Here is an 8,019-nt window from a genome sequence, read left to right as displayed (position 1 = left end):
TAAACTCCGGCTTTGGATGGAACAAAGTTGAAAAGATAACACTGAGACAGGACTGAGAATATGAATATTGATAATACGTTTTCCATGATTCACTATAAGAATTGTTTTATCATAAAAAGGTTATAAGCATCGCAGCATAAAAGAACGTAAAGGCCGAATATTCCACAAACTAACTCAAACATGTCACGAATATTCCACAGCCCTTTGTTTTCCCTTTCTTTCTATCTTGCTGTGGAGCCACCGACTTTTCTTTGCACTCACAGAGGTGAAGTAAATCCCTCTCTGGCCGGCTGCACCCATGACGGGAGCAAGATGCAACCCAGGCAGTGCGGAGCGTGCCTGCTGGATAAAGCTGTGTGGGTGAGGGTAATGGTTTGTGAGCAGGTAATTGAGCGTGCTGGCCTCGTCCCGGTGCCAACTCGGCAGTAAAAGAAGAGGGAGGAGAGTAACACACAAACAAGTGCACACAAACAGTGATGTGTGGACCAATGCAAAACACAAGCAGGTTGTCGAAATGAAGCGTCCTCCCTTTTCATTTATTCACGTTCAAAAACAAGAATTTGACTATGATAACAGTTAAACCTACGGTATTTAACTTTGGCCATTAGGGGTCTCTCCATCAAAACATTAGCAAAATACCTAGTATGAAGACGACTTGACACAGTGTGGGATCATGGGAGTTTTGAGGGTTTTTATAACGTACAAAAGTTAACAAAATGTATAATGTAGATCTAGTTGTTTTATCGAAGAATTTTAACTCATTATATCATAAATGCAAATTTGTTATTTTCATGTTTAGCTTGACACTAGTGAAGAGAAGAGGCGTGAGACAAACTGAGTAACTTTTGTTTATAGTTCAATTTAAACCCATTCAACTCATCAAAATCGTCCTTGTTCCACTAAAAAGAAAACACGATACCACCCTTTCCTGCTTTCTGCTTCTTTCCCCTGAGTAACTGATAGTCCAGAAATAACTCATCAACAATGATTCAGGATCGTCCAACATGAGCCTGAAATGTAATTCTATAGCTGCATTAAGAGATAAACATACCGACAGCTACCCTACCCCCCCACAGTTAAAGTTTCAAAACTATTTCAGAAGCTGGAGAAGAACTCGAGCGAACTAAGCCCTGTGTTGTTTTATTGGCATGTGAGATATGTTTTATACGTTTTTGCCATTTATATAATGCTGAGCCCCGAAGGGAAACCCGGCCTGTGGCAAAAGGAAGTCGGAGAATGTGAAACGAGCATCAAACAGCTGGAGAGTGGATGAAAATAAACGGCATGATTGATATTGATTTTAAAAAAACAGAGAAGGTATTTCCATACTGTGCAGGAGCAAAACAAAGGGCTTATCATTGTTGACAACATTGTGTGGAATTGACTTCTGCCCTACTAATCTCTTTCGATAACCGATAAGGCAAAAGTATAGACAAACTTTGGCTGAGGTGACGCTGATAATGAATAAGGCGAACAAACCCTGGGAATCAGGCTAATGAGTTGGCTTTGGTTCAGGCTGCCTAAAATTAACCTTGAAGGCGGCGGCTCTCTGCTAAATGTCTACAGGGAGTGGCTCATAAGGGCGGCCCAGCAGGCGATAGCAGGGGAGAGGAGATAACCTTTCCTGGAGAAGGCAGAGAGCGGCTGATCCCTTCAAAATAAAAAAAACCCAGCCTCAGGATCAGTGGAGTACACTCGCTGTGTCTCAACACCAGTTTGTTTTACCTGCCTGATTCACTTACAGATGCTGATACCTGGGAACCAGCCGGTGCTCTAATGCCACTGGTTGCTGCCTGATCCACAGGGTTCCAATTTCCCAGACGAGGTTGGGTGTTGTTTTTCTCACAGCATAATCAAAATGAGATTTAATTGTAATTGTAAATAATTGTATCCAGATTCCAACCTTTTGTGCTATTAAATTGGTAATGATGGTAAAACCGCTCACAACTGGCTTTTTGTTTATTCTGTGTTCTGCCCAGTTGCTGCCAGAGGTTACACATCGGCTGGGAAACAAGCTCAGTGATGCTGAGTGATGAACGATCTGTTGCTTCATACTTTCAATGCGGATTCGGACTAATGCTGTGTGTTTAAAGGATTCCATGGTGCCGATTTGGTTTAATATGTTTCGTGCATGGGGACATGCCAAAAGAAGTTGGCAAGCCAACGCCGGTTTGGAAAAGACTTCCTGAGAACAGGAGCCATGACAAGGGAAAGAAAAAACGTTTATTTATTACCAGAGGGGGGATTTAAACAATAACCAAGGGAGTTGCTTTGACGACACTGCAGCCTCAGATTTGCCCTTGAAAATGTCGCATCCCATGTGAGAGCTTAGGCACGCACCCGACTTTCTGTGTATAAGTCATCTGCTCCTAATATCTGTGAGACTTGGTGCTTTAGCAAAGACGGCTGGCACACGATCAGAACAGGAGCGGCTGTTATCACGGTTGTCATGTTGAGCAGCCATTTCATTTTGATCATAAACGTACCAATGAAAAAAAGGGAATGTTCTAGGTGACATATATATTCAAGCCATATCACCAGATAATAATGTCATTTCAATGTATAAATATAATTATAAACTGGCTTTACACTGTATACTATATAAGGCCATGTTTACAAACAAATCATGTGCATAACAACCAACTGTAATGTTACTTCTTACGTTTAATATTTATTTTAGCCCATTTTGCATCACCTTTTTTCCTTGTATGCACATTTTAGAAAACTGTTTGAATTATACATTATACTTAATCATTTTATATAATGTCTTTTCTGTCTGTTGTTGTTTCTGTATGTCTCTATCTTTTCTTTAATCTACCTACTCATTTGTTTACGTGTTAAAAATAACTCAATGGGCCACGTCTCAGTGACTGAACTGAATGGGCTGCTGTGCAAATGATTAACAATTCAACGCTGCGTGATAATAAATCACCTGTGTGTGTAAATGTTGATTGTTTGCACCTCATCAATAAATTGCTGAAGTGAATGGCGGGCTCCAGTAGCCATCATCGCTGGGTTCATTGGTTGAGAAGTGGTGGAATGAACTGAGAGCCCAGACTCCGCTTGCAGACGGCCTGAAGCGCAGCAGATTCTTCCTCAGATAAAATGTGTATGTTTGTTTCTCTTTGCTCAGCTTTGTTGCCCTCGTTTAAATTTGTGTTGCTTTTTCGTCCATGTGCATCTCCCTGAACATTGTTATTGGCACTGACTGTGTCCTGTGTATGCGGTGGAGTTCACAGAGAGACACTAGAGCAATAAACCAATCAGCCAATCATGGGGCAGGAGTGCAATGCATAAACACACACACACACACACACACACACACACACACACACACACACACACACACACTGATAACAGTTTGCGCATCTATCCCTATTAACACGACCAATTCATGCCTCACTGCCTAAACTTACCCAACCAATCACATCTTAACCCTTAAACTGAACCAGGAGCCCGGTTATGACATTCTGCCTCATTAGGACGGGACTCTGGTCCCCACGAGTTCTACTGGCTATGAAAGGTCAGTGTTTAAAGAGCTAAGAAAAGCTATTGCAGACACACACACGCTCACATGGTGTACACAGCACAGTGTGCCAGAGAAGAACATCTTACTCGACCGTACGATGTTTACAGTCAATTCCAAGCTCAACCAACAGACCAGCAGCCAATACAGCAGCAGCAGCAGCAGCAGCAGCAGCAGCAGCATACACTACCCTACAATAGATCGTACATGTGCATGTGTGTGCTGATGAGCTTTGAGCGTCATATTTCTAATAATAGAGAAACAACAAACTAATGTCATCAAGTCAGCGATGAAATGTCATCGGTGAGTTTTCTGTTTTCGGGGCACTTGACCTTAGTGTGTGTTCTGACAGCCAACTAAAGTTTTTGGGAGATAGTGACGTGAGCTCCCGCTAATCTCTTGGTGGACGTCTCAGGAGGCCAAAACAAAGATAGAGGAATGCTGTGGAGGCAGGGAAGGGGATTTTGGCACAACCTCACCTGCTTCCAACATGCATGGAGCAAAGAAAACGTCTGATGAGGTAGAAACTGCAGCGACGATCGTACAAAAAACAAAGTCTTTACTTTAAGTCCAACACGTCTTGGCTCAAAGGCCCAATGAGCAAGGAATAAGCAGAAAAATTCTCCTCAACACTTCTCATAACTGCAATTTTTCACCTTTTGCACACTCCCACTGTTTGTTTACTCATCCGTGCTCTCAGGTGGACACGTCTCTGACTCCAGTGACATAAGTCGTGTCATAAAACAAGTAATAAAAACCCTGGTGAACCAAAGAAGTTCCAGTAAAGTTTAAGCACTTAATCTAAGTATAAGTATCGCTTAATGAGCACTAATACTGCGGCTTGTGGCTTAACTGCTGATTTTCTTGCACAATTATGACGTTTTCTTCTCTAAAGCAAACACTCATCTCTGCAACATGCACCTGCACATTTTACTGTATTTCTGTCTGTATGATAGTCTCAGCTATATAGTGGATAATAATTAATATTTAAGAACTCACAATACATTCTACGAATACCACATATACAATACACTGACCACCAAACGTTGTTTAAATTTCCCCTTTTTATGAATTAAAAGTGGTTGTGGCTAGCTGTAATTTTTTAAACTGTTAAAATTGTGTATTTTATTCCCTCTACCTGTTTCCTTCTCTCTTTCAAACTTTTATGCAAAGAACAGAATCCAACCTGCTCACCTGTACCGGGCTCCTCGCCTCCTTCCTGCGGTGACTCTGCGTGTTCCTCATGTTCCCGATGAAGTGAAGACATGAAATGAGATGTGCAAAAATATAGAAAAAATAGAAAACAGATCCGATCTGTACGAGCTGCTGATGAGTGACACCGGGCTTGAAAGAGAGAGAGAGAGATAGGCAGGGAAAGAGAGAGAGAGAGAGAGAGAGAGAGAGAGAGAGAGAGAGAGAGAGAGAGAGAGAGAGAGAGAGAGAGAGAGAGAGAGAGAGAGTGAGAGAGAGAGAGAGACAGGGAGAGAGAGAGGGGATCGGTGCTGCCATCCTGTGGCTGCATGACGCAACGGGATTAGTTGAGTGGTTGGGGTCAAAGACAAGTGTAACTCAACCATCAGTCAAAACAATGAAAACGTGTGTTTACATTTCCATAAAATGCAAAAACTGCAACTTTTGCTGTGACAAAGTTTGAATATGGAAAATATATATATGAGAGCCGTCTGGGATATGATGACACCTGAGACCTTAAAGGAATAATGCAAAATCTGTAACAAGAAGCTGAGTTTGAACTTCCTTTTAAAGTTCATCACTGAATAAAACCTTTACTCGAAAAGCTTTGGGGTCTAGAAAGATTGATAGGTAGAAATGAAATGAAAGTTTGGCTTCGGCTTCTTTCACATACATCAAAAGTTCCAACATAGACAAGACCATTGAAAACTTACGTGTATTACCAAGTTGTATTACCTGATTTATTTTACACTTGGTAGAGTAGACTGCTTCTGGGATTGTCTGACCTCAACAAGGTCAATGAACTAAAATAAACTAATCACTGTAACTCCACTTCATGTCTCCGACCACTTCTTTATCTCCTACTCTCTCCCACTGTCTCAAAACAACAACCCTACCACATCAACAGAGTCTGTACCTGTCCGTCGCAACATTCGTTCCCTCTCTCCTGCCTCTCTAGCATCCTGTGTTTTGTCAGCTCTCCCTTCCACTGACTCCTTCTCACTCATGCATCCTAACTCTGCCACAGACATTCTCCTTTCTACTCTGTCCTCCTCTCTTGACTCTCTCTGCCCTCTTATGTCACGACAGGTCCGCCAGTCCTCCCCAGCTCCATGGTTGTCTGACTCGGTGCGTGCTGACAGAGCCACTATGCGAGCATCAGAAAGGAAATGGCGGAAATCTAAACACCTGGACGACCTGCTCGCCTATCAGTCTCTTCTCTCCTCTTTTTCTGCCTCTATCTCCACAGCCAAAAGTACTTTCTACCAAACTACTATTCAATCCTCATTTTCTAACCCCAAAAAACTCTTCTCCATCTTTTCCAACCTCCTCGACCCCCCCAGTCCTCCTCCTCCCTCCTCCCTTCTACCAAGCCACTTTGTCAACTACTTTACAAAAAAGATTGATGACATACGATCTTCTTTTTCTGATCCTCCTTCTAGAACCACACTTCCATCAATTTCATCTTCATCCCCTTCGCTCTCCTCTTTCACCCCTCTGTCTCCCAATCAAGTTCTGACCTTGGTAACCTCTGCCCGCCCGACCACCTGCCCCCTTGACCCCATCCCTTCTCACATTCTCCAGTCTATTGCTCCTGACCTTCTTCCTTTTCTTACTCATCTTATCAACACTTCCCTCTCAAATGGCTGTTTCCCTAATTCTCTGAAGGAGGCAAGAGTAAATCCTCTCCTGAAGAAACCCACCCTCGACCCGTCAGCAGTAAATAACTACAGACCTGTCTCTCTTCTTCCCTTTGTTTCCAAAACTCTTGAGCGAGCGATCTTTAATCAACTCTCCTCCTATCTGAACCACAATAATCTTCTTGACCCTCGCCAGTCTGGTTTCAAGGCAGGTCACTCAACTGAGACTGCCCTCCTTGCTGTCTCTGAGCAGCTTCACACTGCTAGAGCAGATTCTCTCTTCTCTGTCCTTATCCTTCTAGACCTCTCTGCTGCATTTGACACAGTGAACCACCAGATCCTGATCTCATCCCTTCAGGACCTGGGTATCTCAGGCTCTGCTCTCTCCCTGCTCTCTTCCTACCTCAATGAACGCACTTATCGGGTAACTTGGAGAGGATCTGTTTCTGAACCTTGTCCTATCACTACTGGGGTCCCTCAAGGTTCGGTCCTGGGTCCTCTCCTCTTTTCTTTGTACACCAACACTCTCGGCTCTGTCATTCACTCACATGGCTTTTCCTACCATAGCTATGCTGATGACACCCAACTAATCCTGTCTTTTCCCCGATCAGAAACACAGGTAGCAGCACGAATCTCTGCCTGTCTGACTGACATCTCTCAGTGGATGACCACACACCACCTGAAGATTAACCTTGACAAGACTGAACTACTTTTCCTTCCAGGGACAAACTCTCCCACCCATGACCTGACTATTAACTTTGACAACTCCGTGCTGACCCCCACTCAGACTGCTAGGAACCTGGGTGTGACACTCGACTGCCAACTCTCCCTTTCTGCCAACATTACTGCAACAACGCGGTCCTGTAGATTCATGCTTTACAACATCCGGAGAATACGCCCCCTTCTCACTCAGAAGGCGGTGCAGGTTCTGGTCCAGGCCCTGGTCATCTCACGCCTCGACTACTGTAACTCTCTCCTGGCAGGTCTACCTGCTACTGCCATCCGACCTTTGCAGCTCATCCAGAATGCAGCAGCTCGACTGGTTTTTAACCAACCTAAATTCACTCGCACTACTCGCTCCTCCGCTCCCTACACTGGCTACCAGTGGCTGCCCGCATCCGGTTCAAAACACTAGTACTCGCATACCATGCTGTAAACAGATCAGGTCCAGTTTACATCCAGGACATGGTCAAACACTACACAACAGCACGTTCACTCCGCTCTGCTTCAGCTAAACGACTCGTTGCTCCTTCACTGCGAGCTAAACACTCATCAAAATCACGACTGTTTGCTGTCCTAGCTCCTAAATGGCGGAATGAGCTCCCACTCGACATCCGGACATCTGAAAGTTTACACATCTTTCGCCGAAAACTAAAAACACACCTCTTCCGACTGTACCTTGAATAAAAAAAAAAAAAAAAAACTAACCACTTTTGAAACTAACACTTTGGTAGCACTAAAATGGCACTTACTTATAGCACTGTGTAGTTTGCTTTATTTCGAAGAAATTTTACTGTCTTGATTCTTGTTGTTCTTGGTTTGTACCCTCAGGGTTGAATGCACTTATTGTAAGTCGCTTTGGATAAAAGCGTCAGCTAAATGAAATGTAATGTAATGTAATGTAATTTAGCTGAATTATATAGAATGAAAATCAACCCAATG

Source organism: Limanda limanda, chromosome 1 (assembly GCF_963576545.1).
Source record: "Limanda limanda chromosome 1, fLimLim1.1, whole genome shotgun sequence".
Taxonomy (NCBI): Eukaryota; Metazoa; Chordata; class Actinopteri; order Pleuronectiformes; family Pleuronectidae; genus Limanda; species Limanda limanda.
Note: the sequence above shows the minus strand (reverse complement) of the source record.